General features: G+C 39.4%; 1 long non-coding RNA gene across 1 annotated transcript in view; it reads left to right on the top strand.

The window, feature by feature from the left end:
- Window positions 1-2,109: 2,109 nt before the first annotated feature.
- Window positions 2,110-17,459, top strand: part of LOC309689683 — a 56,418-nt gene continuing 41,068 nt past the window's right edge. Inside the window, exon 1 of the long non-coding RNA XR_014271500.1 lies at window positions 2,110-2,132. This is a non-coding gene — a long non-coding RNA (uncharacterized lncRNA). The remainder of the gene's footprint in view (window positions 2,133-17,459) is intronic.

Below are 17,459 nucleotides of genomic sequence, written 5' to 3'. Positions count from 1 at the left end.
GATCACATGGTGACTCACAAATGATGCTTTACACCTACAGTTTTCAAATGAACCATTTTTAACGGGTTTTTGTTGTTTTTCCCATTTCATTTTCAGTGAAAGCTATTTGAGAGCAAAGCCAACTGATTATTAATGTTGTCCTTATGCCACTCCACAGAATGCTCTGTTGACACTACAGCTTTCAGCTAAATTAATATACATGGTTTTCTAACTAAATAATTGAAACCTTGCTTTGCTTAAAAGGCTGCACATGTGGTAATCAGAATCAGAATCAGAATCAGAATACTTTATTGATCCCTGGGGGAAATTATTTTTTGTTACAGTGCTCCATTTTAAACCAACATTAAGACAAGACAGACAATACGCTAACTAAGAATAGTACAATATATACATATATATACATACATACATACATACATACATACATACATACATACATAAGTCACTTATAAATAAATATTTGGAAAAGAAACATGTGTAGCTGTAGCAGCAAACAGTGTGTTAAGTGGATGCGTTGTACAGGGAGATGGCCACAGGCAGGAATGATTTCCTGTGTCGTTCAGTGGTGCTTTTCGGTAATCTCAGTCTCTCACTGAACGAGCTCCTGTGACTGACCAACATGTCATGGAGTGGGTGGGAGGTGTTATCCAACATTGTCTTTATCTTGGACAGCATCCGCCTCTCCGACACCACCTTGAGGGAGTCCAGCTCCATCCCCACAACATTGCTGGCCTTACGGATCAGTTTATTAAGTCTGTTGGCATCTGCGACCCTCAGCCTGCTCCCCCAGCATGCAACAGCATAGAGGATCGCACTGGCCACAACAGACTCATAGAAAATCCTCAGCATTTTCTGGCAGATGTTGAAGGACCTCAGTCGCCTCAAAAATAGAGACGACTCTGGCCCTTCCTGTAAAGTGCTGTGGTGTTTTTAGTAGAGATGGCACGATACCACTTTTTTATGTCCGATACCGATACCGATATCATAAATTTGGATATCTGCCGATACCGATATGAATCCGATATAGTGTTTTTTAATCAACAAAACTGTTTTTTAAAATATCTTGCTGCATTTTGCAAGTCTGCAAGTTCATACTCAAGTTTAAAACAACAACTACACTAAAGCTATTCTGTTATACCTGTATACAAAAAAAATATTTCATAGTTCAGCAATACTGATCAATCTAATAAACTTAAACCTACACCATCCTCACTATTCTGGTATTTTAAAGAGTACTTAGCGTAAATATTAAGCAACCTAACTAATAGGGTTCCAACTCCCAGCAACAACAAAAATAAATAAATAAAAAATAGGGAACCACCCCTCACGCTCCACCTCATGATGCTTAATCGACGTAATCAACCTTAATTTGATGAAGTGTGAAAAAAATGCACAGAAATCAATTATTTTTCAAGAAATATTAAATAGATTCAGCATCTTTCTTCAACAAAATTGCAGACAGCACAGATGGTACCATCCCAAAGTAAAAAGTACTATAGCTTACTAGGGTATATATATTAGACTTAATAGTCACTATATACAGTAATTGACTTCTATTCATTTTACATCAAATTAAAACTTTGGGTGTCAGATAATTATTTATTAAAAGCTCAACATTTTAAATGAGAGTAAGAAAGAAAAGTATGTCTTTGTGCCCCCTTTTCCCTGTTCATGCCCTATCGGCCCCCCTGGCTAAACTTTGCTAGATCCGCCCCTGCACAGTTAAGTCAGCTACGTAGAAAAAGATCCTCGAGTAGAAAGTAATATTAAATAAATTCTAACAACAGCTGATCAAGCTTAAACGTGCTGCTGTTGTTCAGCCGCTGGTTTCCTCTTTCTGGTGCAAAGTGGGCCAAAAACAAACCAGAGAGACGGACTCGCGACAGAAAAGCCGATCAGCTGATCATTAAGCAGTTTCAAGATTGAAGTAGCAGCCGGAGAGCGAGAGGCAGTCGCTTGTTAAGCTTAACGCAGGAATGCTTTACAAACATTCAGAGATGGACTTACACACTTGCTTTACTTCTCTCGGGGATAACTTTGTCGGAGATGAAATGCCAGGTTGCTAGCGAAGCTCCAAATGCTATCCAGACCACCGACAGGTGCATACTGCTCCGACGTGCTAACGTTCTGAGGTGAGTTGGGCGTGTTGCAAGTTTTGTGAGGTGCTTTCCTGATATTTAATGGATCGGATTACATTTTTTATTTTTCTCCGATATCCGATCCAGTAATTTAGGTCAGTATCGGACCGATACCGATACGTAATATCGGATCGGTCCATCTCTAGTTTTTAGCCCAGTCCAGTTTATTGTCAATGTGTACTCCAAGGTATTTATAGTCCTCCACAATGTCAACACTGACCCCCTGGATTGAAACAGGGGTCAAGTGTTTCCTGGTCTTCCTGAAGTCCACGATCAGTTCCTTGGTCTTTGCCACGTTGAGCTGCAGATGATTCTGCTCACACCACGTGACAAAGGAGTCGACCACAGCCCGGTACTCTGTCTCATCATCCCTGCTGATGCATCCAACCACCGCAGAGTCATCAGAAAACTTCTGAAGATGGCAGGTCTCTGTGCAGTGGCTGAAGTCTGTGGTGTAGAGGGTGAAGAGGAAGGGGGAGAGGACAGTCCCCTGTGGTGCCCCTGTGTTGCTAATCACCTTGTCAGACACACACTGTGGGAGACGTACATATTGTGGTCTTCCTGTCAGGTAATCAACAATCCAGGACACCAGAGAAGCATCCACCTGCATCGCTGCTAACTTATCACCCAGGAGGGTCGGCCTGATGGTGTTGAAAGCACTGGAAAAACACTGGAAAATCAGAGCTTGATTTAAAAAAATAAAACAAAAGCACCACCCACAAAGTCTAACACCTCCTTTTAGTAAAAGATTGGGTGCCTGGTCTCCATTTGCCGAAAAAAATTGATTTATTTTAGCTGTTGTCCACTGAGCCTGGGGATCAACAAAACACAGCAAGTTCACTTTCCCCACTTCTGAAACTGCCCATCTGCCATGTAGGTGAGAAGGAGAGCAAAGAAAGATGAGGGGAATAGAAAGGAGGAATGATTCAGCTGCTGTGAACCCTCTGGCTCGTTCTTTTGTCTCTTCTTGGTGGCAAGTGAGCATCTGGCAGCCCAAAGCTCTCCAGGTCTCCCCTTCCATATTTCTTTCATTCTCTCTATTGGTTTCTTTCGGGTCCTGACAAAAGCAAGCTGGCAGACAAACCCAGTCAAGCAGAACATGGTGCTCAGATGTGAGACCATTCGTTTTAACAGGAGCAAGTCAAGGGAAATAGTCTCTCCTTTTCTGCTACTCTGGTCAGTTTTGTACAGGGTTTCAAAATGAGGGGAGTATCAGGGTGATGAAAAAGATGTTATCGCAGCAGAAAAGTGATTTGTGCTGTTTTTAGAAGCACAAATATATATCTCAGAAATCTTTGTCAACAATTATAAATGCAAAGCCGTTTAAACAAAATAGAAACGATGCTGGCTTTTTTCCAGGTGCCCTTACCCTTGAATCAGCTCAGAGTAAGATGGAAATGCTGCAGATGATTAGTGACACACATGACTCATCTGGATTTCAAGGAGGCACATCATCATCAACCAAGGTCCTTCTGGCAGCTGCGAGAACAATTGCGGCTGGATATTGGTTCACATTCAGGTTGGGCACCTAATCACAAACTTGATAGGACTCTGTCAGGTAACTGGAGCTGTAATTTTTCGCTCCGGTGATTTCAGAAAAGCCATTTGATATATATGTTTCAAAGCTAAAACAGACAGCTTATCTGATCAGCAGGAACATTTTATGATAAATTACATACAAGCTAAGGTCAAAAAAATGGGACCACCCAAATGTCAACAATAAGGCTACACAGAGTGACGGATGAGATTTCTGTTCTAGAGTGGCTCCATTTCCTGCCAAGTTCTCAGCCCCGAGGGAGCTGAATTAATTGCAGTAATTTCTAATACAATACTTTGTGCTGAATACTCTCATTCTGGGATGCAGCTCCTTCACATGACAACTCCGCTGTGATAATCAAACAGTCAGAAGAGAACAAAAGAAAGACAGAAAATGGGCCTTAATTTGTTGATAACATTTGTGCATGCTGTTATCCAAAAGTTAAAAAAAAATAGAAATATTTAAGCAAAGATATCTGCCGTAAAGAAAAACAGATTTAACAACTGTCATTTTCAACATTTTAATGGAAAACAATGGCTGTTTACAACAACATTTTGCTTATGAATCACTGCATTACTGCCCTTCATTATTTACCTGATTCTTTAGCCGTATTGTTTAATACGACTATTGTTGTTGCCACTTGGGCTGATAAAAACATTTTCATCATCACTGAAATGCTTTGTGTTAAACTATATTCAAAAGATAGACAGGCCAAGGTCAGCTTCTGTAATTCAATATATCATTCAACATTTTTCACTGGACTTTGTAAGAGCAAGTATCAGAACGTAGTAACAGAAAGTAGACATTGTTATAGGAGATAATGTGAGGCTGGTGCAGAACATAGGAAGAGAAACTACAAGTGTGCAAACATTGGCATTAACTTTTCATCATCTTAACTTGAGTTATCTACAGAGAGACTTTGATTAAAGCTGATGAGCCACACCATGAAGCTGTGGGAAAGAGTTGTTGAAGCTAGGTTAAGGAGAGAGGTAATGATCAGTGAGCAGCATCATGGCTTCATGCCGAGAAAGAGCACTATAGATGCAATGCTTGATTTGAGAGTGTTGCACTGTGTAGAAGTATGTGAGGCTGGTGCATGTATGATGGCAGAAAGACTGTGGTGATGTCAGCTGGAGTGACAGATGGGTTTGAGGTGGGAGTGAGAGCCCATACTTGTTTGCTGTGATGATAGAAAATTTGACAAATGAGGTCAGGCAAGAATCTCCATGGACTGAAAACAGAGTGCAGTTCAATTAATTGAATTCAGATAAGTTAATTTTTTTTACATAGTTCCAATTCAAAACAACAGTCACCTTAAGGTACTTTATATACACCTTGAGAGCACAAGAGCAGCAAAGAAGACATTTAACAGAAGGATAGCAGCAAGAATGAAAGAGAAGGTTCACAAGACATTAGTGAGCCCTGCTATGATGTATGATATGTATGGTACTAACACAAAGACAGGAGGCTAAGCTGGAGATGGCAGAGCTGAAAGATGCTCAGATATTTGTTGGGACTGACCAAGACAGGCAAGATTAGAAATGAGTGCATTAGAGGGACAGTTTGGACACAAAGTTTGAGAGAAGGTTGAGATGGTTTAGACATGTACAGAGGAGAGATAGTGGCTATATTGGACAAACAATATTAAGTGTGAAGCTGCCAGGGAGAAGGAAAAGGGGAAGAGCACAGAAAAAGATTAATGGATGTAGTCCAGGAGGATAAACAAATGGCTGGTGTGACAGAGGAGGACGCTAGAGATAGGTTCAGATGTAGGCAGATAATCTGCTGTGGTGACACCTAAAGAGAGTAGCAGGACGATGATGATGACTGCAACAATGGAGGGGAAAAAGAAGGAGCTTATAGTCTTTTCTTTTCTGCTAGTATACAGACATTTCTGAAGTAGGGATGCTCCTTGGGCTGTTTTCCTTGTGGATTAAATTGGCGGGAAAAATGACTAGTCTAAAGGTAAGAAAACAAATCGTTAAAACTGAGGAACATTTACTGGAAAAGGTTAAACACTCCTTGTTGCAAATGCTACATGTGCATTTAAGGGTCATAATAGCTGTTTATGTTTAATTATCACAACATAATTTAATTTCACGTGAATTGTGTGACACTTTGCACCCTGCATAACACTGTACACACACAAGGTCAGATTAGTTTGCAGAGTGTAGCTTCTTTTCTTGTCGGTTAACCCTTCACTTATACAAGGACTTTTTAAATGACCCTAACTCTGCAGTTTCTTTCTAGATATAAAATTGAAACAGTTTTGGGGAAAAAAGAGAAGATGAGCTTTGTGGGGATATTTGGTGCATCACGGTAGCACAAGGCATTCACAAGTTACTGCTGTTTAAACACAGATTTTTTTTAAACACAAAAAATTTGCTTTGTCTAGATGTTACCATGTCCACTTCACATTACCATAGTCTTCAATCATTTTGGGCTAGAGAGAAAATTTAAATGGTTCCTGAAAGATTTGTTTTTCATTTTACAGCCAAAATTTAAAGAATAAGTGCATTACGCTTGTATAAATCTTAGTCAAAGGATCCTCATGCTTGTGCAGAATGTGGTCACGCTTGAGTTTGTGGTTGAGTGGGTTTACCTCACTGACATGCAACCATTCAATTTCTATTACAAAGTGCTGCAGCACTGTGCTGGCTAGCACAGCTGTCATCTGTCTTACTTTATACTTTATGTCTTTTTTTGAGTTTAGTCAACTAACTGCACACATACATAATCCGAATCAGCTGACGGCATTGCGATTTAGTAGTTAATCACTACACAATGAGAAGTTTCCAGATTTCAGCCTTCTGGTCAGCTGGTGTCCTTCTGTTTAGAGTATGTCCACGTGTTATTTAGCTGGTTAGAATTGTTTAATGAAAGTACTGACTTACTATGACCTTCCCAGCAATCATGGCTGTAGGTAATTATCACCTCATATAATTGCATTCGCTCAATCATGCTTAACAGTAATGGAGAGTGTGTTTCCACCAGTTTACATAAATAGGTACCATTGGTGGAAAATTCAGCATCTACAAACTTTCTTACCTTACCTGTTTCACAGATAGAAGACTGCTTGTGTGGGTTCTCTCTGGGCACTGTACTTTCCTCCTACAGTCTAAAGACATGCTTGTTAGGCAAATTGGTGAGTCTAAATTGAGTGTGTGAATGCAAGTGCTGATGATTGTCTGTCTCTGTGCATTAGCCCTGTGATGGACTGGTGGCCTGTCCATAGTGTACCCTCTCTCTCCCTATGACAGCAGGGTAGGCTCCACACCTCACACAACACTGTATTTTTACTTAGTATTAGGGATACATTACATCTCATGATACATGTCTAACTGATATTCTAACAACACAGGCATCTTCATACCTTAACATGGAAGAAATCCAATAAAAATTACTACAGTACTGTTTCCAATATGTATTATTACATGAAAACTGAAAAAAAATCTTATATGAACAAAATCTAACAGAAAAGGCTGTATATGAGGCATGATGGCATTTTTTCTGGGTCTTTGCTTTTTGTTTTTTTGTTTTTTTTTTCAATAATTGTAGTGTTTGTATGGAAGAATATCTGCAGAACTGCACACAGATTTAACTTTAAACAATTCTATGAGTCCAAGGACTAAAAAGATCAAGAGGCATATTTTATGAATAAAAGCTAACTACCAACATGAATGAGTCCAAACCAAGCAGCAACCTCCATGAAGCCAATACAGAAGTGCAGAAAATTGCCATTCCCCCTTATGGCCACTTGAGGTTGGCTCAAAAAGTGAGTCAATTCCCATAGATGGGGGATTACAGGCTGGTTCCAAATCTGGTTATGGCCTGTATTGGAGAGCTTCACCCATTTATGAAAACTCTGCTAGGGAGGATTTTTTTTATAACTCATCCTGGAGTACTACCTGGTCTCACGGGAGTTCCTGAAATAGTCTTGACCTATAATCTATTGATTTGTACTGTAGAACATGAATTTTCTTTCCTGTGTGCGTTCGTGCATGCGTGTGTGTTCCACAACGTGAGTTTCCCAACTTTATTCAATGTCCCTGAACACAACTTTTAATCGGTCTGCTATCATATCCAATAATTAAAAGACAAAAAAGTCAATATTTAGTAGTTGGATGAGTGGAATATCAACGAATATCAACATCCATGCCAAATGTCCAAGTTTATACTCATCACAGATTTTCACACACCATTTGTCTGTCTGTAAATATGCTATTTATTACAAATATATTGTTAGGATGGACCGATCCGATATTACGTATCGGTATCGGTCCGGATACTGACCTAAATTACTGGATCGGTTATCGGAGAAAAATAAAAATGTAATCCGATCTATTAAATATCACGAAAGCAGCTCACAAAACTTGCAACACGCCATAACTCGCCTCAGAACGTTAGCACGTCGGAGCAGTATGCATCACGTGATAGAGTGGCTGTGGCATGCGGGACCTGTCGGTGGTCTGGATAGCATTTGGAGCTTCGCTAGCAACCCGGCATTTCATCTCCGACAAAGTTATCCCCCGAGAGAAGTACAGCAAGTGTGTTAGTCCATCTCTGAATAATAATAATAATAATAATGGATACTTTATTGATCCCCATGGGGAAATTACTTGTTTTTCTCTGCATTTGACCCATTCACTCAGTGAAGCAGTGGGCAGCCCACTAAGCAGGCGCCCGGGGAGTAGTGTGTGGGGACGGTACCTTGCTCAGGGGTACCTCAGGGTAGCCGTTAAGTGGATTCAAACCGCCGACCTTCCGATCATGGGGTGACCACTTTACCTACTGAGCTATCCCTGCCCCACAATGTTTGTAAAGCATTCCTGCGTTAAGCTTAACAAACGATATATGGAGCGACTGCCTCTTCTTGCTGCTACTTCAATCATGAAACTGCTTAATGATCAGCTGATCGGCTTTTCTGTCGCGAGTCCGTGTCTCTTGTTTGCTTTTGGCCACTTTACCAGAAGAAGGAAACCAGCGGCTGAACAAAAGCAGCACGTTTAAGCTTGATCAGCTGTTGTTAGAATGTATTTAATATTACTTTCTACTTGAGGATCTTTTTCTACGTAGCTGACGGCTGGTAACTGTGCAGGGGCGGATCTAGCAAAGTTTACCCAGGGGGGCCGATAGGGCATTAACAGGGAAAAGGGGGCACAAAGACATACTTTTCTTTCTTATTCTCATTTAAAATGTCTAGCTTTTAATAAATAATTATCTGAATCTTACACCCAAAGTTTTAATCTGATGTAAAATGAATAGAAGTCAATTACTGTATATAGTAACTATTAAGTCTAATGTATATACCCTAGTAAGCTATAGTACTTTTTCCTTTGGGAAGGTACCATCTGTGCAGTCTGCAATTTTGTTGAAGAAAGATGTTGAATCTATTTAATATTTCTTGAAAAATAATTGATTTCTGTGCATTTTTTTTCACACTGCATCAAATTAAGGTTGATTACGTCGATTAAGCATCATGAGGTGGAGCGTGAGGGGTGGTTCCCTATTTTTTATTTATTTATTTTTGTTGTTGCTGGGAGTTGGAACCCTATTAGTTAGGTTGCTTAATATTTATGCTAAGTACTCTTTAAAATACCAGAATAGGGAGGATGGTGTAGGTTTAAGTTTATTAGATTGATCAGTATTGCTGAACTATGAAATGAAAATGAAATTGCTGAATATTTTTTTTTGCATACAGGTATAACAGAATAGCTTTAGTGTAGTTGTTGTTTTCCAAACTTGAGTATGAACTTATACAAAATGCAGCAAGATATTTAAAAAACAGTTTTGTTGATTAAAAAACACTATATCGGATTCATATCGGTATCGGCAGATATCCAAATTTATGATATCGGTATCGGACATAAAAAAGTGGTATCGTGCCATCTCTAGTTAGGAGTAGACATTTTTTTTAAAAAATCCTGATCTACTAAGTACCAAACCCCTATGGTCCCTCCTGTGGGTGGTGGGCCAACAGGAGGTCCAACTAGAAAAGGAGCCAGTTGACATGGTTCAGGCATCTGACTAGAATGCCTCCTAGGTGCCTCGTCTGTGAAGTATTCCAGGCATACCTTCCTACCAGGAGCAGGCCCACAGGGCAGACCCAGCACTCACTGGAGAGATTTTATCTCTCGCTGGCTTGGGAACATCTCGGTGTCCCTCTGGATAAGCTGGAGGAGGTGGTTAGGGGTGCGGGAAGTTCGGGTTTCTCTCCTCAGACCTGCTTCGCCCACTACCCTAACACTAACAAGTGCAGAAAATGGATGATTATAGCCATGCTTTTGAAAACGTGCTTGCCATGGTGGCAAGATGGGGCTTTTAGAAATGTTAATGAGTGTGTGCACATACAGATACTCTATAATAAATTGCATTTGACTCCAAATACTGCCATGGAACAGGTTACACAAATAAAGGTGTCTGAAGATGCATCTTTAACTTTCAATTCAATTCAATTTTATTTATATAGCGCCAAATCACAACAAAAGTCACCTCAAGGCGCTTCATAAGCGCCTTGACAAAAACAACAAGCAGTTCTAAAATCTATACAGTGTTTAAAGGAGTAGTAATAGTATTTGCTCTGTTACTCATATTTCAAAATATTACAAAATTTCTGTCAACTTAAATATTAAGTTCCAGTTTTTGCCTACCAACCGCCATATTCATACTGCATGATTCAAAGCACATACTCGAAAATATATCAGAGTGCAATTTTAACAAATCATTGTAATTTGATCTAATGATAGTGTTTTTCATTCAATCAACAACAGTATAATCAAGCAATTGGAAAGAAGCTGAGCACCGCAGCTTGGCAGGTCTTCTGATCCTCAAAATTCTTCCGCAAAGTGAGAGAAAAACAACACAAAGCAGCATGCAACTTCCTACTTTCATGCAAGATGTTACTGAATGTTTTTACAATAGGAAAACAATTATCTTTAAGTTCTGTCACCTTTCAGAATCAGAATCAGAATCGTGTTTATTGGCCAAGTATATGTGCAGACACACAAGGAATTTGGTTCCGGTAGATGGTGGCTCTCAAGCACAGCAATGTAAATCACACACACACACGCACACACGTGTCTATATATACACATTACACATACATACACATACATACACAACGCTGTGTAAACCAACTATAAATAACTAATCTAAACTTATATACATAAAATACAGAAACGAAATGAGGTAGAATGAATACTACAGAATGTACATAAGGTGCAGTTGCAGTCTGGCAGTGGGAGCAGTGTGACAGGTCAACTGTTAAGAAGGGAGATGGCGAGGGGAAAGAAACTGTTCCTATGTCGGGTGGTCCTGGTCTGCAGGCTTCTGTACAGTCTGCCAGAGGGCAGCAGATCAAAAAGTCTGTGACCAGGGTGTGAGGGGTCTGCGATGATTTTCCCTGCCCGTTTCCTGGTTCTTGAGAGGTACAGATCCTGGATGGAGGGCAGGGGGGCGCCGATGATCCTTTCTGCTGCCCGTACAGTCCGCTGCAGTCTGCTCCTGTCCTATTTAGTGGCTGCACCATACCAGACTCAATGACCGCAGAGTAGAACTGGATCAGCAGCTCCTGTGGAAGACTGTACTTCCCCAGTTGTCTAGGAAGTACATCCTCCTAATGCTTTTTAACTTTTTAAAATTTGCACTACATATTAACACCACAACGTGGTTCTGAAAAGCATGTTAGAGGCTGCATGATTGACTTGAAGGTCAAACAACAGCCCATTGCAGCAGATAAAATGTTACGTTGAGTCAGTTTATCCATATGCAAATGTATATTCAGAGTGCCACATTAATAGAGGCCTGACCTGGCACAGGCTTCACTGCAGGATCATAGCAGGAAAGCAAATGCTAAGTACACAGAGGAGGCAGGCTTCCTCCAAAATAACTGTCTGGTTGGTGTGTTTTCAGGACAATTCTGCCTCTTTATCTTGCCTGAGCCTCAGCGGATACTCAGACTGACACATTCCAGCTGCTTTTCTGCACTCACCGCAGACAATATAAACTGCCAACTACTGAGGATGTGTAACGGGATGCACACTGTGCCCTTAAGGATTTATGCCCCAGTCTCTTTGAAGTCTTGCTGCAATCTCCGTAATTGTCTGGCCTTTTGTGGACTAATTGCTTGTCTGCTGCACTGTGGCATAGTACAATTGCTGAAAGGAGGACTTAAGGCTTGTGTCTTGAAATAGAGATATCATGGGCTGTGCTATGGTTTAGCTTGCTTAACATACCTGAGAAATACCACTCATATGTTTTGCAAGAGAACCCTAACACAGCATGAAAAATGAATACTAAAATCATAGAAAATGCACACACAAAGCACATCAATAACCTTCCCAGCCCTGCTGAGACTCATAGACCTCATAGCTTGTTAGGGCCAACTCAGCACAATGGCAACAGCTTGATTGGACCATATATGAACTGACAGGCCACATAATTTCCAACACCCTTTTATCTGTCAGATGCTGACTGTCTACACTACAGCATGTGACTTTTGTGATAAGGTTGCCATGACATTTTCCAGATGGCGGCTGAAAAATGTCGGAAACAAAAGGCTGGTTAAATGGATTCTATCAATTGCAGCGGGTTTGACGCTTTCTTATCAACAGGCTAATTCCCCGAAGGAATAGGATGTGCCAGGGGAGGAGACTAATGACAAAAATGGAGGCCTGTATTCCCCAGACATCCTATCTGGGTCTAAGCTAGGATGCTTATGTGCCGCAGCACTAGCCAGTTCCAACAGCCTCTCTTTATCTTTTGCTATGCATCACTTGCCACCTTGATACCAGGTTGAAAGGTCAAACCTATATCAGATTTATCTTTATTTTTTTTTAAAAAAATGCAGTATTTTTTATACTTGTAACCCTGTGTGAAAGTGGGGGGTGGGAGGATTTCTACTGCTAGAAATGTGCCAATGCACAGCATGTAAAGCCAGGCTGACAATGACACATGACAATGACAACTCTTTTGGTGCTCAGACTCCTGGTGAGATTGGATCCACGGTGACAATACAGCAGTATGAATAACTCCAGCAGTGGATTAGATGAGGGAGCTCATAACAGACTGTTCATACCATTTATACTGAAGCAAATAAACATAGGCAGCAGGTGACATGTCCAATGGCTATTGTACTTGAGAAGTACAGGACTCCTGAGGCAATATTTTGAACTTTCTGGATAAGTGTGACTCCAAAAAATGGACCTGCTACTGGATTGAAATGTTGAACACTACATTTATATCATATAAAAATAGCATATTGTGCCATATTCTTATCTTTAAGATACTTTTTCAGATACAATATGTGTTTTTGACTTAATTTCACAATAATCCAGAGGAGATTTACAGAGCAGCTGGTGCCGTTTTACACAGTGGGACCTTTTGGCAGTGGGAGTAGTAGTAGCGCGTCATCTGTAAGACAACGGGGTGTGGCGTCTGCTGAGCTGTTCATTTGTGAAATGAGCAGTGCTGCAGTTGTAATCAAGGCTCACCAACAAAACTCAATCTAGGCCCAGGCATAAAACAACTGGGGATGACACCAGCACCACCAGCACCAAGGCAGCTGAGAAGATTTTCAGCCATGATCATACTTACTGTTGATTTACTGAAAGACATTCATCAATAAATTTAAATGTAATGTTCACCTTCAACACCTTTAAACAGAATAAATTGTCTAGATGCATTAACCATATTAATTTTGATAACTTAAACCAAAATTTCCTAAATTAAAAATGTTTTGTTTCTTGATTAATATCTTTTTAAACTGGCTGATACCATGAACAATTTCTTCGGGTTATTCTGTTTTTATCTAATATTATGAATACAGTTCCCTAAAACTGATGGTGCAGGTTTTATGATGAATAGCAGCAGAAAGCATAAGCTGCCTCTCAGCATCACAGGTCCCACATGTTGCTTAACTCAGGAACCGATTTGTCTGTGTGATAGGATAAAAAGTGAAACCTGCTGGAAGATAATCTCACAACACAATGGAGCTGATGAGGACATCTTTGTGCAGAGGAAACAAAGAAGTCCTGCAGGACACCGCGGTGTGCAGAAATATCAAAGCACTGTTGACTGGGTAATCACAATCAATACATTTCCTGAGTCAGTAATGTGTCTGGGGGAAAAGGCACAAATATGTACAGTGCGCAAAAAAGACTGATGCAGAAACATGAAAAGCATTAATATTTTGTGGTCTACACTAAAATGACACACTAACAGGGAAAACACTTTAAAACTACTTTCTCTATGAAAACAGTTTGAAGTAAATGTTTAAGCTTATCAGTGTTTCAACAAACCTACCTATGGAAAAACTAGGAACCTAGCCTATTTTAATGCATGAATGATACAGTTCACCTTATAGAGTCATAAAACACCTCCTTTATGTCCTTTATGACACTAATGAAAATAAATTAGATGCCACACAGTTTTGAATTTTCACTGCATCTATCTTGGGGCAGTTATTTAATATACCAATTATTATTTTACCAATAAATATGAATTGGGTAAAAATATATTATTATTTATTATTAAATGTGTTTATTTGTCACAATTAATTTGATCAAGTTAGGAAGCTATTTATCATTTACACAGGATGTTCATTTAAATATAAAGAAGCCGAGGTACTGGTATTGCTGTCAGTCAGAACTTGAGATAACTGAACTGATGAATCTCTATTTTAAAATGGATTAAAAATACACAATAAGAGTTTCTGGTAAAGATAAATTGTATTTTATTAGTGAATCACATAGCACTAACACTAGTAACACTAGCAGGTGTGTCTAGTTTAGATGTCTGTATGTTGCATTCCATAGATTTTATAGATGTAGCTTGCTAACCAAGCTACCTAGCATTAGCTTAGAAGTTAGCACTTCACCCTGTTGTTCAAATACGTCAAATAAACAAACAAACAAAAAAATCAAAGTCCAAAACACTAACTTTCAGGCTTCAAAATGCTGTATGCAAAAGTATCGTTTAGCTGTGATGTTGACAGATACATGTTTCCTATGCAGTTGATAATTCTAAATCACTAGCAAACTAGCCAACAGACAAAAACAAACAATGACAAAAAAAGGGCAAAATTTAAAAAAAAACTGACATAATTAACTGAATACTTCATTAAGCAGCAGCTTAATATATTCATACATACACACCCTGCGGACACTCAATATTCATCAGAATGCTAGTATTTGAGAAACTGCTGATTCTACTAGGATTTTCCTACACAACCATCTCTGGGGTTTACAGAAAATTGTTTGAAAATGCCTTATTGATGCCAGAGATCAGAGAAAAACGGGCAGAATATTTTTGCTGATCATATCCCTTTTAACATATTTTGATGGTTGTTTTAAGCATATAATGTAATAATTATCACAGTGAGGTTCAAGTCACTGTACTTATATGGCCTCAATAGTCACTAGATGTCAATCCAATAAAATACCTTATGGATGTGGTGGAACAGGATATTCACATCATGGACATGCAGCAGACAAACTATGTGATATGAATTTGGATCTCTGAGAAATATTTTCAGCCTTTTTCTGAATGAAGAATGAAGGTAGTTCTGAAGGTAAAACGGAGTTCCAACCAAGCACTAACACAGTAGTTGTACGTGTATTCTGTAATATGTCAGTGTAATGCTACATTTCATTTATTCCAACATTGTTTAATTATGTATTGTATTTAGTATTGTAATTATGTATTTAGTCACTTGCTCAGGGCATTTATCTACACATTAAACTAACAGATGTGGTGAGAAATGATCAGGTGTGCCGTGGACCTGATTAGTACTCTAAGCGACTGGTGTTAGTAATGGGCAGAACAACTGCATTCTCTTCCACTGGAGGGCAGTACAACTACCTGCTCCAATTAACTGGGTTGCCAACTGCCAGTAAAACAGAAGAAGACGAAGAAGAAATTACATAATCCGGTCGTTAAGTCTGACGTCACTAGCCGTGTGTGGGCCTAAACTCCGCTGTAGGTCCATATATCAAACGATCACTATGGCATTACTGAGAGTTGAAAAACTGTCTAAAGTCTTTCATCTTTAATAAAATGATCAGAGTTCTGTTCTACCAGGTGTAACAATTGAGTTTAACATCCAGGCATCCATGAAAACGGAATTTATGACATTTAACGGAGTTAGAAGTTAGCAGGAAGTTAGCTCGCCAGCTTCTATCTAAATACAATATAGCATGTCCTTTTGGAAACAAATTAAAACGTACAGCTCTGTTATCACTTCCAACATAAATTAAGACAGAAAACTAAACAGTAGTGACGTTTGTAGGGTTACTGAAGTTTGGCTAGCTGGTATATAATGATGTGCTACGTGACCGCTAGCGACACAGCTATGTTAGCATAATATAAACAAGCTAACTTTTTTTCCACTCGATAAAAGTTAACGTGAGTGTTCTCAGTGGTCAGGAACAAATGTAATCGCGTGGCAGGATGCTGTAAAAGGACCAAACTTCAGCCAGGAGAACAACTGAGATAATCCATCCACAATACGAGGTTAGTCATTCATATACTGCTGCATGGGCTGGGCTGTAGTTACATCCTAAGGTTTTAAAAACTGAGCTTAAATAAATGATTAGTGGTAATAAAAGCCGAGGGAGGTCAACAGGGATCACTGACTGCTTTAGGAGCTTTTTGAGATTAAACAGAAGAAAATACAAAACATTAAACATGTTAACAACACAAAAACCATATTAAACGCAGACTACTTTAGGCCCGGAAGTAGGATTCGTCACGTCATCACTTAACGACCGGATAGTGATGCAGTTAATGAGACAACACAGTGTGTAATAGCAATAGATAAATACAGACGTGGACAAAATTGGTACCCTTCGGTCAAGGAAAGAAAAACTCATGTGCCTGTCATCCAAGCTACTGGGAGGCTGAGGTTGGAGGATCGTTTGAGCCACAGAAATAACTGGTCACAGAAATAACTTTAATCTGACAAAAGTAATAATAAATAAAATAAAAAAATCTATGAATGTTAACCAATAAAAGTCAGACATTGCCTCAAAAGGTTGTGCAACAAAATATTAAATTTTGGGTACCATTATTTTTGTCCAGGCCTGTTCCATGCATTTATTTTTTAAATAATTCTGTTGAAGCGTTGTTGAAAAGCAATGTCTTTTTGTGACATTTTTGTTTGGTGGTGTACCGTGTGATTTTTCTAATGTGAAATATGTGCCTTGGCTCCAAAAGGTTTGGAAACATTGCTCTAGACCACATGCTCTGTAACTCTGTAACTTCTGTCGGTGCTGTGCTTTTTTGAAATCGAATTTCCCAGAGGAACCCACCCGAGGGATTAATAAAGTTCTATCTTATCTTATCTTATCTTATGCAGGTCCAAAATGTAGGTCTGTGAAGGTTCTCAGTCATCCAGGTCATCATAGTCTAAGGAGCTTGGAAAGAAAGGCATCTGGACTTCTTTAAGTTTTCTTGAAGAAGTTTCACCTCTCATCAGAGAAGCTTCTTCAGTTCTAAGGGCAATTGGTGGAGAGACCCAGATTTTAAGCCCTATGGGAGTGTCCCAAGAGGGTCATCCCAAAGACCAAGCTCCTTAGATCCACAATGTAGCTGAAAACATATCCTGAAGGTTCATTATTGTCCAAGTTGTTTTCCTTTGAAAACTATCAGTAATAAGCACATCTCTAACTCATTTTTTTTCTTTTACAATTATCCATCCATCTGTTTAGATTTCTTGAAACATGCCGAGTAGTGGACCCAGGGGGATTCAGTTCTTGTCTTTTGACAGGTCATTCTAATTTTCCTCC

Source organism: Aulonocara stuartgranti, assembly GCF_965226115.1.
Source record: "Aulonocara stuartgranti genome assembly, chromosome: 2".
In the NCBI taxonomy this organism is placed as follows: Eukaryota; Metazoa; Chordata; class Actinopteri; order Cichliformes; family Cichlidae; genus Aulonocara; species Aulonocara stuartgranti.
Note: the sequence above shows the minus strand (reverse complement) of the source record. Positions and strands in the feature narration are given on the sequence as shown.